Below are 17,105 nucleotides of genomic sequence, written 5' to 3'. Positions count from 1 at the left end.
GACTGACTCGGCTGCTGCAGTTGGTCACGAGCCCATATTTACAGACCTTTTTACAAGGGAAAGTACCTTCCTTTCCTGCTCGCATTACATTACTAACAGTGAGTCTCCCCCTTAGAAACACAGTGGCTCTTATTTTGTCAAGAGGTGTTTCCGTGTTCTATTCCTTTGTTTGAAATCAGTGTGTCTTTGTGAAATAGGTGTATATGAGGACTTGTGCTGTATAGTAGGCCTATGTTCTGTACCGTAGCTACGTATTGCTCTGCATTGACTATAATGTTTGTATGATAACCGTTTTCCTCTATTGCCTTTGTATGTTTTCCCTTAGCCTATTGGATTTGTTCTGACAAACTCACTGGGTAACTTGTCCGTGAGGTTAATCTCCCTGAGTTCAAAAGTTCAGTTTGAAATGCTTTTTAAAAGATTTGCTTTTGGGGGAAAAAAAAACTGAAATTGGGTAATACTTTGGTACATGACGTTTTCCAGGTATGACTGTTTCCTAGAACTACCTCAGCGAGTCAAAGCAGTAGCTTACTCTAGCGGTCCTCAGAGGGATTGCATTTCTGCCACTCTGTTTTCGCTATGGAGGTGCAGTTTTTACACTTCCCTTCGAAAACACATTTTGGCAGTGTGAAATATTCCCTGAGGAACAAACATGGCCTTATATATGGAATACCACCCCTCGTCTTTCACATACTGGCTCTGTGAGTTGATGCTACCTCCCTTCTATTTACGCAACCCCTCTTGAACACAGCACTGTCTACCGCACCTGGAAAACCTGAATGGATGTCAATACACATAGGCTACTGTGCCCTGTCTCACTGTTATAGAAAAAATGGGCTATCAATGAATATCAAAACCGAGACACACAACCCACTTGCTTTGTGCCAGTTAATATGTGGATGCTTGTTTGTCAATCCAAGCATAAAACCGTATTCCTTAACTTTTCTATGCACCTGTCACTGAATATAGTGGCCCAGCGCGTATTTGAGGCTTGGCATGTCAGTGTGGCACTTCCCTTCTCAATACAGTCTATACAAATATCACTGCTTTACAGGTGTGACGTGATCACACGACATGTAGCCACATTTTGACCACACGTGTGACATCGCACATGGAAGGCAGTGTCATTCTATGATAATATTCACAAATGGTGGAGGGTGACATCATCTCAGATTTGACCATTTGTGGGAGGGATAATTAGATAAATAAAAATACAAGAAAGGCCTTTATGATTCCAATAATAAGTTCAGCACTGTCTTGTGAAGTGGCTATTTTGATCATTATTTCAATTCTTGTCTTGTTATAGGAGTAACTAAAGGCAGTGCTAGTCTGTTATTCTTAATAACTTGGATGATCCTAGGTCCTAATGGCCAGGCGCCGTGGGAATGATTGAGCCATCCCTTCACAGGCAAGTGTGGTATGGCAGTCAAAGCTGAGTGCAGAATCTGCCAGTCCTGAGATAGGTCGGAAGTCCCACTCACTCTGCAGCAGCACAGCACTCATAGTCTCTCTCTCATGCTCTCTCTCTCAGTATAAATTAGGGAACATTATTGTCAGTGAACCATGTAGCTGTGTCCAGAGTGGGGACGCCTTGTGACAAAGGGGTCAGACACTGCCAGGAGACAGTTCCTATGGTGCAATGTTTTTTTCTCATCCATGTGAAATAGTTATGTTCTGCAAAGTTGTGTATTTTTAAGTGTATCTATTCATAACATGCAATAGGCTTTCAAACCTAACCTCTGTGAGAGCTCTTTGGGCTATGGCCAAGCACACACACTCCCTTTTCTGAGTTCTTCCATGTTTCACTCATAGATGTATTCATGGTCAGGTGCAGTACTGCTGGATGATAACTGTGCGGATGTGGACCCACTTAGTGTTCGGTAAGACTATAGCTGTGTTCGAATTACTCATACTAACCGCACTCACTGTACTATTTGTGACGTAAATTGAGTCTAAAGTATGCTTATTGGTCATAGTATGGATATAGTTGGTATGCTATAAGTTCCCGGATGTTGACACTATTTCCGTACTTTTAGGGCACATAATGCAATTCTTCTGAAAATGGGAGTGGCTTTACATCGTTTTCAGATTTGAACAAAATGATGGGAAATATGTAGCCGAAGTCCAACGAGAGCTTCATCCAATTCATTGCTTTAACTAATTGGGAAAAATGTTAAGAAAATGTTGAGCAATGTATTAAAGTAATGACTTTTCAAATAGGCAACCTTTACATGTTATGTTGGCTGACAATTTGTTAGCTATGCTATTCTTACGCACCACAGAGCATATCATTACAGCAGTATGCAACGTTATCGTTATGTTAGCTAGCTACCTAAAGTTAGTTGGCTAATAATACATCAAACTTGTCAATATATTAACTATATGCTATATAACTAACTACCCAATGTTTATTTACTTGATTATTCCCATATTTTTTTAGCTTAGCTAAGTGGTGTAGTCGTGCGTTCTCAATTAACATTATGGTGCTTTTGTAAATTCACTCTGGCTATACTTCAATATCAGAGATGGCCGGTGTCAGTAAACCTTGGCAAAAAGCGTAATTAAATTGTTGCCAGCAGCACTGTTACAGTCACCAATGCTCTGGATAACATGAAACCTGCCTAACCAGCTCTTCTAGGGCAAGTAAAATGGTCAGTTAGGTGTTTTCTCATTTGTATCTGGAAGTTGCTAGCAAGCTAGCCAACATTAGCCAGTTAGCTTGGGTGCTTGACTGCCATTGTAAGATCAGAACGCTCGAATCAACCCTATTCCTCAGCCAGAGCGTTCAGTGTGCGCTCTGAACGCTCCAAGAGCGAAATGCTCTGAATTTACAAACAGACAATCTGACAATGCTCTGAATTTACAAATGCCCAGAGCGCACTCTGAGCGCCCTCTGGGACGCCAGATTGAATTTCAGAACACATCCCAAGTCGGAAAACGTCTAGCTAGTAATTTGTTATGCTAACTTGCTAGCAAGAGGTTGCATAGCAACAGCATCAATTTCCGGTAGACAGGCGAAGCGCTAGGACGCTTTACAGTATACTTAAACGAACTAACAGTATATAGTATAGTATGTAGTATATACTCATTAAGTATGTAGTATACAGTATGTTAGTATGGGTATTTGACCATAGCTTATGACTCAGCCTTACACCCCTTTTTGAGGTGTTTTATGCAAAAAATAGTAATACCTCTGTCATCCTTGGTCACACCTATAAAAATAGTACATTTCCTCAAGATTAGGTTTCAAACGTCATGACCAGTTTTTTTCAGTTTCAGTAATATCAATGGAGTTTCAGTGTTGGATTGGTTTTCATGTGGTTCTTTGGCAGGCTTGAAGTTATGAAGACTCTGTGTATTAGCACATATAGCATATACTAATCCCTATGGGCCGTGCTTATTTGAACTCCCCTCTGTAATTTAGCTCCATGTCAACACCCCTTCCAGTCGCTGTATTTTTCCCCCTCTTTCTAATTCTCTCTCTCATTGTCTCTCTCTTTTCAAACCTTCTGCGAGTCTCTCCCTGGTTCTTCAGTAATATGAGAATCTGAAATTGTAATATGCTTTCTCACTTTTCTTTCTTCCCAATCCTCTTTGCCCTCTTTATCATATTTCTACATTTTTTTCCCCTCTCGAGGAAGTGGGGCCAGCGCTGCCTAGCAGGAGGTTGAGGGGTGGGAGAGATGGGAAGCAGAAGCAGAAGAAGGAAAATGAAACCAAACGTCCTGAATGCTCTCACAGTGGTTCCGCAACACCAGATTTTTTGTTCTTTCTCTGGTCTAGTGGAGAAAAAGGAAAGCAGATGAGTGCTATTGGGAATCCAAGGGAGGCAGCTTCCCCTAAATGTTTCATAACACCAGCAGTGCATGTAAATCCTGTATAGGGAAACACAAGCAAGTGAACTCAGTTGAGATGGGAAATAAAATAAGGGAGAACGGAGTGTGTTCCAAAACCTTTGATCTGTCAATTAACCGCCATTGCTATGGGAAGATAGCATTATTTTATGAGAGATAAAGAAACATTTTGTCATACTGGAAGGGGAGGAAAGTAAAGAAAAGGGCAAGGGATAGTTAGAAGGAGAGGGGGATAGAGATGGATGGAGGGAGGGAGTGGGCGTGTCTGCCATGCGTCACACCAGGCCTGATGTGCAGGCGCTATCTCAGCACCATCTCGCCTGTCAACATTCCCCATTCCACTGATAACAGGCCCTACTTCACTCACTCACTCACTCACTCACTCACTCACTCACTCACTCACTCACTCACTCACTCACTCACTCACTCACTCACAATCAAGAGTCTGCTCTTTTAAAATAAAGAAGTATTTCCATGTATGGTAGGGGACGCAAAATGTGCAGGGTAAAGTTTGATGTGTGAGGAGAGCGTTTCTGGGATTTGTGCTGCTGGTTCTTCTCTGTATATCATGTTGAATAATGTCCGACACTCTGGTGCCTGCCATTCATCAGCCATGTCTGATGGGAAAAATGTGGAAATATCATAAATGATCATAATAGCATTAATCAGAACAACAGTAGTAAATACCAATGGTTGTGTGGACACGTTGAGCTGTGTTTTCCAATAACATAACTTCCCCATACTTTTATGGAAAGGTCATGTATGCAGTAGTCACGTTTAAAGCGGGGAATATTTTAGATATTCAAATTGAAGCACAGTGGATTTGAAAACGCCACACGTCATTGGTGTATCCCTTTCACCAATCAGATCTGAAGCTTCTTTGTCAGGTGGCGTCTCCCTATGAATGTTCTCTCACATTAAAGTAGGCCAAAGGTACAGTGCAACACCTTTCCGATATCTCACACGCCGTCTTGTATGTCTCCTAGGTCCTAGGTGCGTATGTGTGTTCCCCCTATTAAAAGTCTGTATAGTTCCTCTGTCTCCTGAAGGAAGCTTCTCCCTGCTGCCGGTGCTCTCACGTATGCTCTGTATTTGCCACCATGGCACTATTGACACTAACAGCAGAAAGAAGTGAAAGGCTAAGCAATAACAGAAAATGTGTGCACATAGACACAAATACTTACACACGTCCACACACACGCACATACACAGTCCCTCAGGCTTTTAAAGGGAACCTTGTGAAGTGGGTGAAAACATTGAAGAGGTGTGAAGGAGGTTACTGTTTGTTGTGTAGATGTCATAAACGCTTGATCATGTTCATGTTTTGCTTGTCAAGGCCTATATTCTGTGTATACCAGTGGAGGCACCTCAGAGGAGGAAGGGGAGGACCATTCTCCTTAGTGAATTTCAGAAAAAAAAAGTTATATTATTTTGATAAAACGATATAATTGACTGAAACACACTGTTTTGCAATGAAGGTCATGTACTGTAGCCTCAACAGCAATCTCTGGGGTAGCTCCATGGTGTAGCCGGAGGACAGCTAGTTTCCGTCCTTCTCTGGGTACGTTGACTTCAATACAAAACCTAGGAGGCTCAGGGTTCTCACCCCCTTCCATAGACACAAGGTAATAACTTCCAGAGGGCATCCTCCAACCTATCAGAGGTCTTGCAGTATAAACTGACATGTTGTCATTCCAATCAAAGGATCAGACAAAGAATCTACTACTGAAAGCATAAGCTACTGCTAGCTAGCACTGGAGTGCAACAAATATGGTGAGTAGTTGACTCAAAGTGAGAGAAGGACAATAGTTGAACAGTTTTGAAGAAATGAATTCATAAGACAATGAAGTAATGATTACACCCTATATCAGCTAGATGCAGGCAAGAGTGTGCAAGGCGCTATTAAATGTGTCACTGTTTGGATTACTCAAATTTTTCTCTCAACCTGTTGTAACAACCTCATGATAGGTATAGGGAACATTTGAGGATCATGTAGGAGCCTAAACCTATTGATGTTACATTGAGCTGGGTGAATGGAATATGAATGACAGTCATCCAATATGCTGTAATGGAAATAAGGCCATGCTCATTAAAAAACATTGTCCTTCCTCATCTTAAACGGCACTGACCGCCACTGTTATGTACTGATAGAGAAACTAAAATCTGACAGTAACTTATTATAACTGAAACATTTACATTCAACTGACATTGTCCCTCAATTGCAATACCCCGATTTAAGAGCAGGTTAATTTAGAACCTAACCCGATCCAATTCCATGCATGAACATTTCCCTTCATCGAAACCTGGTTCTAGTCCACTCCTCTTATCCATCTACCAGTGACTCCTACTCCCCATGCCCATGGACGTGACTGTTTATCCATGATTGTGAAGTGCAAATACTGCTCATATATTGCTCTGTGAAATGCACTCAAAGGGCATAGCTGTGGGTTTATGTAAAATAAAATGATATAATATTGTACTTGTCACATGCGCCAAATCTTTTCAGTCTCTCGAGAGGGAATAGACGTTTTTGTGCCCTTTACGACTGTCTTTGTGTGCTTGATCACGTTGAGGGAAAGGTTGTTATCCTGGTACCACACTGCCAGGTCTCTGACCTCCTCCTTATAGGCTGTCTCATCATTGTTGGTGATCATGCCTACCACTGTTATGCCGTCTGCAAACTTAATGATGGTGATGGAGTTGTGCTTGACCATGCAGTCATGGGTTAACAGGGAGTAATGAGGGGACTGAGCACGCACCCCTGAGGGGCCCCCGTGTTGAGGATCAGCATGGGGGGAGCGGCCCGTCAGGAAGTCCAGGATACAGTTGCAGAGGGAAGTGTTTAGTCCCATTGAGTTTTGAGGGCACTATGGTGTTGAACGCTGAGCTGTAGTCAATAAGTAGAATTCCCACCTTTTGTCCAGGTGGGAAAGGGCAGTGTGGAGTGCAATAGAGGTTGGATCTATTGGGGCGGTATGCAAATTGGAGTGGGTCTAGGGTTTCTGGGATAATAGTGTTGATGTGAGTCATGACCAGCCTTTCACAGCACTTCATGGCTACCGACGTGAGTGCTACAGGTTGGTAGTAATTTAGGCAGGTTACCTTGGTGTTCCTGGGCATAGGGACTATGGTGGTCTGCTTGAAACATGTTGGTATTACAGACAGATGAAGACACTTGTCAGTTGGTCAGCGCATGCTCGGAGTACACATCCTGGCTATTCCGCTGGCCCTGCGGCCTTGTGAATGTTGACCTGTTTAAAGGTCTTATTCACATCGGCTATGGAGAGGGTGATCACACAGTCGTCTAGAACAGGTGGTGCTCTGATGCACGCTTCAGTGTTGCTTGCCTCAAAGCGTGCATAGAAGTCATGTAGCTCGTCTGGTAGGCTCGTCTCCCTGGGCAGTACGCAGCTGTGCTTCCCGTTGTAGTCCGTGTAGTAGGTTTGAATCTTAGTCCTGTATTGAAGCTTTGCCTGTTTGATGTTTCAACGGAGGGCATTGCAGGATTTCTTATAAGCATCCGGGTTAGAGTCCCGCTCCTTGAAAGCGGCTGCTCCACCGTTTAGCTCAGTGCAGATGTTGCCTGTAATCCACGGCTTCTGGTTGGGGCATGCACATACAGTCACTGTGGGGAGTGTCAGGCCTGGTGTATGTTCAGATTCAGGGGCCTACACTACAAAGCAGGTCACTGGTGTTTTTTTATCACTACATCAAACCTCTCACTGAATGTGGCTCTTTTTTTAAAGGGGAGACTTAATCTGAGCAATAATCCACACATCAAACATCCCGGGCCACGTGCGTGAGACCTTAGACCCTGGGATTATTTCTGACGAAATCCGTGTGAAGAAGGCAAACCTCAACAGTCAGCCCGATTGTTTTGGCCGTGCTTAGGTTTGACGTGGTTATGTGAGAGTGAAATCTCCTGAATCAGAACCAACACTCCGGCCTCCTGTATCCCGAACCTTGCCAAGCCATCCAAATGGAAGGCTAGAGAGAGGGACGGAAAAGGGACATATGATCACCTCCATCTAGGACAAGGGTGGATTCATGGACACTTGAGTCAGTTCTACCTTATCAGAGAAGTTCATGTCATGGCACACAAGGAAGAAATACATCTGACCGCTTGGGAGGATTTAGTTTTGAGCTCCTCTTAAAGGTTGTGAGGATTTAAAAGGGGAGTTATCAGGGTCAGTAAAGGTAATAAGCAAGAAGCTAAAGACGCAAAGACGCAGGCTGCAGTTGTGTGGGTGATATCTGCATAATTAATCCCTCAGCTTCCACAGGCCAATCTCTGTTGTTTTGGATGGCAAAAATTTAGGAGCTCTGATTATTTTATTTTTTTAAATAATTTTTAATTATTATTTTTGTAAAAAAAAATTTAAGCCTGTCACATCTGTGAATGTGGAATGTGTTTTGTTGGTTGATTGAAAAACAAGAGAACTTAATAAAACTATACATTGAAAAAAAGAAAGGGGAATGGAAAATGTCTGTTTGGCCCTTTTGATGTGGTGTAAATGATCTTCCACCTATGGATATTTTCTGAATTGTCACAAAATCTAAAACTTTCTTTGTCTTGATATGTAGGTCATGTCTTTCTAAGGTGAGCTTCAAAATGCCCAGGTTGAAGTGTGTGGGTCGTGGACTTTTTCAACTTTCCCTTAACACCATATAGCATTGTACCATCTGACATACAAAGGAATTGCTTTTTCAAGTGACAACTTAATAAAGTGTATTTATTTTTATTAGATGAGCAATGTGTCATCTTTTGATCAAAACCTTACTTGACATTCGATTTAAGAATGATTATCTAACCATGTGTGTGAAGTTTTATGTCTTTGTATCAGTTGTTGAAACAGGAGTATGAAAACATCTAGAAGGGATATTGAGGTGTGTCGTCCATTGCGCAAGAACCATAATTTAGCCATCACTCTTATCCAGAGCGACTTACAGTTAGGGCTTTTCATCTTAAAATAGCTAGGTGGGACAACCACTCTTCACAGTCATAGTAAGTACATTTTTCCTTAAAGTAGCTATCAACAAAGTCAAAGTTAGTAAAGGAAAAAGGTAAAGTGCGAGTGTTAGTTCACAAAAGGCTTTTTTTTGGGGGGGGGGGGGGGGTGCTGGGGAATTAAGATACTCTTCGAAGAGGTAGGGTTTCACATGTTTTCGGAAGATGGGCAGGGACTGTCTTAGCTTCAGGGGGAAGTTGGTTCTACCATTGGGGTGGGCCAAGAGACCAGAGGTGGCAGAATGGAGTTCTCGGGTTGGGGTGTAGGGTTTGAGCATAGCCTGAAGGTAGTGATTGGCAATTCCTCTTGCTGCCCCGTAGGCAAGTTGTGGATGCAAGTTTCGGCTGGAAGCCAGTGGAGTGTGCTGAGGGAAGGGGTGACATGGAAGAACTTGGGAACGTGGAACACCAGGCGGGATGCAGCATTCTGAATAAGCTGAAGGGGCTTGATGGCACAAGCAGGGAGGCCAGCCAACAGCAAATTGCAGTAGTCCAGACTGGAGATGACAAGTGCTTGGATTAGGACCTGTGTTGCTTCCTGTGTGAAGTAGGGTCGTTTTGATGTTTTCAGAGAATGACAGGGTGTTGTCCAGGGTCATGCCAAGGTTCTTTGCACACTGGGAAGGTTGACAACCATGATGGCGAGGTCTTAGAGCTGACTGGCCTTCCCCGGGAGGAAGAGCAGCTCTGTCTTGTCGAGGTTGAGCTTGAGGTGGTGGGCCGACATCCAAGCAGAGATATTTGCCACACATGCAGAGATGTGTGTCGCGACCTGGGTGTCAGAAGTGGGAAAGGAGAAAAGTAGTTGAGTGTCATCCGCATAACAATGATAGGAGAGACCATGTAAGGAAATGATGGAGGAAAGATATTTTATGATGTCACATAGCAGGTGCAACCTGTTTCTGTTGGTAGCAGGCAGGAAGTCAGACAGTGTGCAGATACAGAGAGAGAAAAAGGATGTTTGTTGTTGTTTGGCAATTTTGTACATTTTAATGAGCTGTAAGAAAAGTGAAAAGATCTGATAATTCAAATCATGATGCATTGAAATTGGTATGTGTGCCGAGTTGGCTAATTTATGTCAGAAATGTTTTCTGACACATCTTCTCAGCTTTATACTGGTCTGGTACAAACTCATTAAGAATTATTGAGAGAAAGGTTATAGGCCTACTAAACAATCTTAGCAATGAAATGTTACTAGAAACAGTTGTAGACTGAAGACTTGGGCCAACTAGGGAAGTGACTCATGGCATACTTTGAGGTCAACCAAAAATCATTTGTTGGGCAATGGACAATTAGCTTTGGAAATAAATGCATTGCATTTTGTCCCCTTATCAGGTTTCCTGTGTTTTGGTGGGCAGAGGAGATGGCAGACAGATAGAGGCTTCTCCTTTCCTCACTCCTCGTCTCTCAGTGGGGTCCGTTTGGGGTCTTAGTCACCGGGGTGTGAATCAGAGGCCGTGTTTGCATCGAACACAGTGACTCACCCTGCTGCTTTAAATCACAGGAATGCCCGCAATGCTGCAAGATGGCTGCCTCTGGGCTGGTGTCATACGGACTCCAGCTGAAAGAGAGGTTTGACTCCCTCACTGCCAGAGAATTCCCCCCTCTGCCCTTCTCCTTATCCCACTTCAGTCATACCGATTTGGTACACCATTTTAAATAGGTTGATTTAATGTCTTCAGAACAACATAGCTTTGACTGATGCTTGTGTTTAACCCAGAGTTCCTTGCATAGTTTTGAAGTTGATAATAACCTGCATACGAACAAATGTTTAGCTTTTTTCACTTAATCACTCACTCACTCACTCACTCACTTCGGGCTTTTTTTTGACAACCTATTGACCTTTTAATGTTATGACAGTAAAACCCTATTTGTAAGCCTATATCTGTTGGCTCAGAATGCAAAGTACCCCAAATGTTGTAGAAATGTACACAGTAGTGTTAGTGTTACGTACAGTATTAGCAATAGTGTAATAAGGGCTTTTATTTCCTAAGAAAAATAATGACAAGGTCACACATACAAGACTAATTAAATTGATGTGTATGTTAGGTATAGTTATGTTCCTTCACTCGTCAGTCAAATGCATAACAATATTGTATCACTTTTTGTTAAGATCATCAAGCCATTCATACTGAGAGCGCTTTTATGAGAGGTTCAAGTCCCTCTTAAATTGAGGAAGGGGTCTGGGGAATGTTCCGATTTTTCTTGGAGTATCCTTTTCTGTATGAAATGCAGTCCAGGCTTTCCCACATGTTTTTCGTTTCCGTCCTTGGTTTTTCTTATCTGCCCGTCATCTGGAAGGTCTTCTCATTTGTTAGTGAAATATAGCTGAGAGGTGTTAGTCACAGGGCGAGCTAGAGCAACTGGAGATGCTAGGAGATGTCGCGAAGAGGGCCCTGTCAAACAATCGGCAGATGCTGGGAGAGGAGGCGGATCAAGACCCTAGGCATGGGCCTACCTCATGGAGGGGTATGGTAGTGGGCTAAAGGCTTGGGCTTTGGCCTACTGGAGGTGTATGATAGTGAGCAAAAGGCTTAGGACTGGGCCTATGTGGTGTGGTGGTGGGCCAAATATTTTGGCTTGTGCTGATGTGTGGTAGTAATGGAGGTAACAATTCAGTCTTACTTTTCTGCAATTTATGCCATTAGTGATTAGAGGTACGGAAATGAAATACAAGTGTTTATTATTCAATTCTTAGCCGATTTTAACAAAGGGGCAATCATGAAGTTTAGTCAAACCATTAGGTATGTCCGTTCAAATAAATAATCTGCTGTACAAATTGTGTGGTTACCAACTTTGCGTACGTTACTTGTATTTTAAATGTGTATTTATACATTTGTCTTAAACATTTGCCGTATTTGAAAGCGGCCACACAGAGTAGAAGGTTCCGGGTTTCTATTGTATTTATAAATTCAGCATATTGTCTGTTTGAGTTGTCTTGGTGATACGGTGAGAAGGGTGTACACTTGTTGTTACTAGAGACCAAGTCATAACACGCTTCATTACCAGTTCCTCAATCAGCAAAACCTCAAAGCAAACAAAACACCTGTCAACGCCTAATGACCAATGAGATGAAACTGTAACGTGATTCTCGCCATAAAGTATGGAATGCTTCTCATACATTATGACATTTTCCATTAGGATCTATAAAAGGTGGACCGGAAAATTGAAATGATAGAGAACATTTAATGCTGACGCAAGTTTTTGGATTTACTTTGGCAAAATAAATTTGCTTTCAGAAGCCATGTGCCAACATATTGACACCACCCACATCCCTTTTAATCAGTATTGGTTTTTATAATATAAGAATGTGCATAATTACGCGTTTACACTATTTAGCCAAAGTACATACTCTGGGGGTATGGATTTCGATTCCGTCCATCTACCACGGCACTGAAACTCTGTCAAAAACCCTGAAAGTTTCCCATTCCCCAGAGACCATATCACAGTTCATTCCTCCGGCTGAAACCTCAGGCCATATGTTGAAAATGTCACCAGGGAGGTACCGTTCAAACCATGCTATTCTGCACCCCACCCACGCTATCCTCAGCACTTATCATGAACAACTATGAAGAGCCTAGAACTAAAGAAAAACGTCTGTCTTCCTAGATCCAGTGAGGAGGAAGGTGAGAGCTGCATTCCTGCCCTGTGGAGGTGAGGTCCATGGGAGGAAAGATCTACTGCTCCATTTGGTGGGTTTTCTTTTCAATCCAAGCTGCCCAGAGCATAAGCCAGCCAGTGTGGCTAAGAGTACATCCCCAGGTTTCTAAGAACTCTGACAACAATTCCAAGGAAGAGAGATTAACACACTTGCTTGTAAGAACACAAACTAATTAACCAGAAATATTTTTGTGATTCTTAGGTTCCCAAAGCCTACAAATGACTGGCAGTTGAACGTATGATGAAATCAAGGGGGTGGGTGATCTCTTTTCAACCTGACAATGTTTCTTCACAAGTTCTACACTTTGTTGTCACTGGATGTACATTAGAAGCTTTATTGGCAAAAACATCCAGAAACATACCACTGCTAATGTTGACTCAGTCTACCAGTGTTTTGGCATTGATGGGTGTGACTGTAATGTTTGATTTGAACAGGTAAATGTGAAACTCTTTACATCTCTTCCATTAATTACGTAATTCTAGAGAACTTTTCAGCCTGTAGAGAGGCTTGTTTTTTATTTTGTGTCCATATTGTCTATTTTGTAAAATGCTCAATTTTTTTTATAATAGGTCATGTGACACCATAATATATTTCTATATATTTATATTTTCATATTTTTAGTTAAGCCTGGATGGAAGAACCCAAAGCTTGCATGTGTTTGTGACAAATCTTAATATCGCCGCTATATCTAGTTTTTGTTACTATCTACTGAATCACTGCTGTAAATCAGGTTGTCCGACATTCCTTGGCTTTGTCGTAACCATATTGCTTATTCTGCCTTTCAACAGTGCTTCTTTGTCAAATGTGCAATGTTGTTTTTTTCTGCCTTTAACACAAACACCTAGGGAATTTGAGACATAAGGAAGTTATTTTGAAGGAATAACACACACAAAGCGTGCGATCATCTAAGCATTTATTTTCTTGTTTTGATTGTCTGTGATGTTGTCTCGAACATTAAAGACAATCCATTTGTCTTCTTTTGTTCCCTCACAGATGAATCCATCTGAAGTCCCGAACGCTGTGCCAAAACCACAGTGAAACAGAGTCACATGAGGTGGAATGAACATTGAGGCTTCGTCACAGGCCACAATGACTCAGACTTAGAGGACCCACTTACTTCCACACTCACCAATTTACCCACCCGCTAGCTCTGAGACAAACACTCATTCTTCTCCATACTCACAGCTATTTCTGCACATTCTGAGAACTTGGTTTACCGCTTCTCAAAAGTGCCACGTGTTGTACAGCAGAAGAAAGTGAATCTTGTTTTTGATGAGGATACAGGTTTATCCCGTTCCCACACGTGAAGAGTGAGAACAACATGAATGTGGTATTGGAACAGAGCCAATATTGGGCCTTTTTAAGCTCTTAAAGGGAAAAAAATAGGCCTTGTGGTCAACCGAACCGCAAATATTTGCCTGGTGTGGTTTACTGTAGCCATCACAATTCTTTGGTGGCAAATGTAGTAGTTTTTCCCAATAACATTGTAAAATTTGAGGGATAAACTTTCATAATAAAAAACAGAAAACTGGACAAATCTGAGGAAATCTAACAGCATCCCAGACCGTTAATTGGCAATACAACTTGGCTCTGCTGCATGGTAGCTTAAGCAATGCTACACTTTTAGAAAAAAAAAGTTATTTGGCTGTCCCCATAGGAGAACCATTTTTGGTTCCTATGTGGAAAGGGTTCTACATAGAACCCAAAAAGGTTACACCGGGAAACAAAAAGTGTTCTTCAAAGGGTTTTCCTATGGCAACAGCCGAAGAACCCTTTTAAGTTCTACCATAGCAAAAAAATATATAAGAAATGAAATAGGACACACTTGAGAAGTAATTGGTTATTCAACATAGGGCACCTGATTGGTAGATTTATCTGTAGCGTCATAAATAATACAAAAAAAAAAACTCATACGATATCATCTGATTGGTGGAATAATGGCCAGTGTGAGTCCCTGGTTTACAGCCTTACCCCTAGGCGTGCGTTGTGCCAAGAGGCGGGACTGACTTATGGAGCTGTCTTTGATTGGGCAAGTCTCTGAGCTGGTGAAACGGGTTATACTGTCCCACAGCAAGGGCAGAACCCATCAGAGTTATATTTTGAAGTCGGGGTGGGGCACAGGTAGGGACGAGGCCTCACATGACACAAAATCCACAGGACAACAATGTCAAAACAACCTGTCAAAATGCCTCAGTGAGTACTCCACAAAAACAATGATGAAACCATGCAGGTTTACTACATTATTCCAATGGAAAAGTTCACAAGTTTACAGAGAATATTTTCTTCATGTCATGTGTCACAATCGCATTCCTTGTCATACTATTGCAAATAGTGAACTCTATGACTGAGTTAAAATTGCTGTAAGGACCTATACTCCACTGAACCACTTAGTAAATGGTGGGGGTGCAGCAGAGGTTTCATACAGGTCATAACACACAGACACAGACAAACACGCACAAGCACAAACCGCTGACCTTCACGCTGGTAATGTTTTCTCTCAGTGAAGAAAAATCCATGAAAAAATGGTCAGCATTACTGGAAAGAATTACTGTATGAATACTCTAGTGACTTGAAATTTGAAGCCAACCTGTTCACTTAGATTCTTGTCTCAAGGCCCCTTACATAAGGCAACACATGATTGCATGGAAATGTTGAATAGTAAGGTCAGGTGAAATAATTACTAAACTTCTGTCTTTTTTTGGGGGTGACTGTGGTTTGTTCCATGTTCTGTCTTTGTCTGTTGTCTGTTCAGACAACCCACACCCTATTTTAAATAGCCCCACCCAGTTACCGATATTTAGAAAACTGGAAAGACAAGATTAGCTTACCGTAAATCTTGCATTCCTAGACAAAAAAACAGTGTATATAAATAATGCTAAAATATTAACAACAAAACATCAACAACCTCTTTCCACAACAGACTGACCAGGTGAATCCAGGTGAAAGCTATGATCCCTTATTGATGTCACATGTTTAATCCACTTCAACCAATTTAAATGAAGGGGAGGGGACAGTTTAAAGAAGGATTTTTAAGCCTTGAGGCAATTGAGACATGGATTGTGTGTGTGCCATTCATAGGGTGAAGGGACAAGACAAAAGATTGAAGTGCCTTTGAACGAGGTATGATAGTAGGTGACAGGCGCCCCGGTTTGTGTCAAGAACTGCAACCCTCCTGGGTTTTTCACGCTCAACAGTTTCCCGTGTGTATCAAGAATGGTCCACTACCCAAAGGACATCCAGCCAACTTTACACAACTGTGGGAAGCATTGGAGTCAACATGAGCCAGCATCTCTGTGGAACGCTTTCGACACCTTGTAGAGTCCATGCCCTGACAAATAGAGGCTGCTCTGAGAGAAAAAGGGGGTGCAACTAAATATTAGGAAGGTGTTCTTAATGTTTGGTGTACTCAGTGTCCGTCAGCCACAATACAAATGGGGACATACTAAACATCTGAGTGTGCACTAGCTGGTGCTTGGTTACAATGTTGACCGCCATTAGAACGTTTTAATTCACCTTCTCTGCAGGCCGCATGTCTTAACTACGTATCCGTCTCTCTCACTCTCCCTCTCACCCGTGTACACACACATACAACCCCACACATACTCATAGACGGACGTTCATACTTCGTAGCTTTAAAGTTTGAGCTTGTTGCCTCATGTAGCCTGCTGTGTGCAGTGTTTGTGTGTAACACGATGTAGGTGAGGGAAGAGCAGAGGCGGCTCTGCAGGTTGTTCAAGGAGTGGTTTGTGGTGTCTCCCATAGCTGTGAGCTAGGAGGGTGTTGTTCACCATTCACTAGCCGAACCTCCTCACAACCCTTATTTGCCATCCTTTGGGGAGAAACACAGCATTTTTTTCTGACTCTGTTTACCAGGCCTTCGGGCCAAGTGTTTGCAGAGTGAGTTGTGTTTCTGCCTGTGAGTAATAACAGCCCTTGGATTTCTAAATGTGGCCATTATCACAGCTGGCTGAAAGGGGAGAGCTGTGGGCAGAGGGAGTTGGATGGGGGTGGGGGATTTTTTTTTTTTTTTTTAACTAGTAAGTTTGGGTCAGAGCCCTGGATGTTGTGTTAGTTCATGCTAAAGTTAGTTCATGCATATTACACAATCAATAGTAGAGTAGATCTATAGTAGAAAGAGGAATAACACGGGAACAGGTTCTGAATGAAGTACCTGTTGTAATCACACAATAGAATCACAGGGGAAACCGTGTTAGTAAGGATGAGATACAGATTAGCAAAGGGCAGACAAAGGGGAAATAAAATGACTTAACTCGGTTAAAGATCAACTTCTCCTTATCGACGGTCATTTTTAGCTCATGGGTCAAATCAGTGAAGGAGGTTGACATACTTTAACCTTGACCATGAAACAATCATAGGACCTGAGTCATGTTTTTCCACAGGCTGAGGGAAAGAGACTCCCTGGAAGAAAGTTCTGTCTCAAAAAGGCTAAATGGTTCTTGAAGCGTTTTCAACGGACTAATTATTTGTAGAATGACGTAATTCAGAACGCTCACCTGATTTGGCAAGGTGCAGTTGGCAAGGTGCAGTAAGTTTATGTTAACCATAAACATGGGACAAGTGA

General features: G+C 42.2%; 1 long non-coding RNA gene across 1 annotated transcript; it reads left to right on the top strand.

The window, feature by feature from the left end:
- Window positions 1–11,199: 11,199 nt before the first annotated feature.
- Window positions 11,200–14,072, top strand: LOC110507451 (uncharacterized). The gene is made up of 4 exons (XR_016492633.1): window positions 11,200–11,331; window positions 12,472–12,554; window positions 12,725–12,777; window positions 13,517–14,072. It is a non-coding gene; the product is annotated as an uncharacterized LOC110507451 (long non-coding RNA).
- Window positions 14,073–17,105: the final 3,033 nt, after the last annotated feature.

This window comes from Oncorhynchus mykiss, chromosome 27 (genome assembly GCF_057628025.1).
Source record: "Oncorhynchus mykiss isolate SJ-2025 chromosome 27, ASM5762802v1, whole genome shotgun sequence".
Lineage (NCBI taxonomy): Eukaryota > Metazoa > Chordata > Actinopteri > Salmoniformes > Salmonidae > Oncorhynchus > Oncorhynchus mykiss.
The sequence above is the reverse complement of the archived record's forward strand: the minus strand, read 5'-3'. Positions and strand labels throughout refer to the sequence as shown.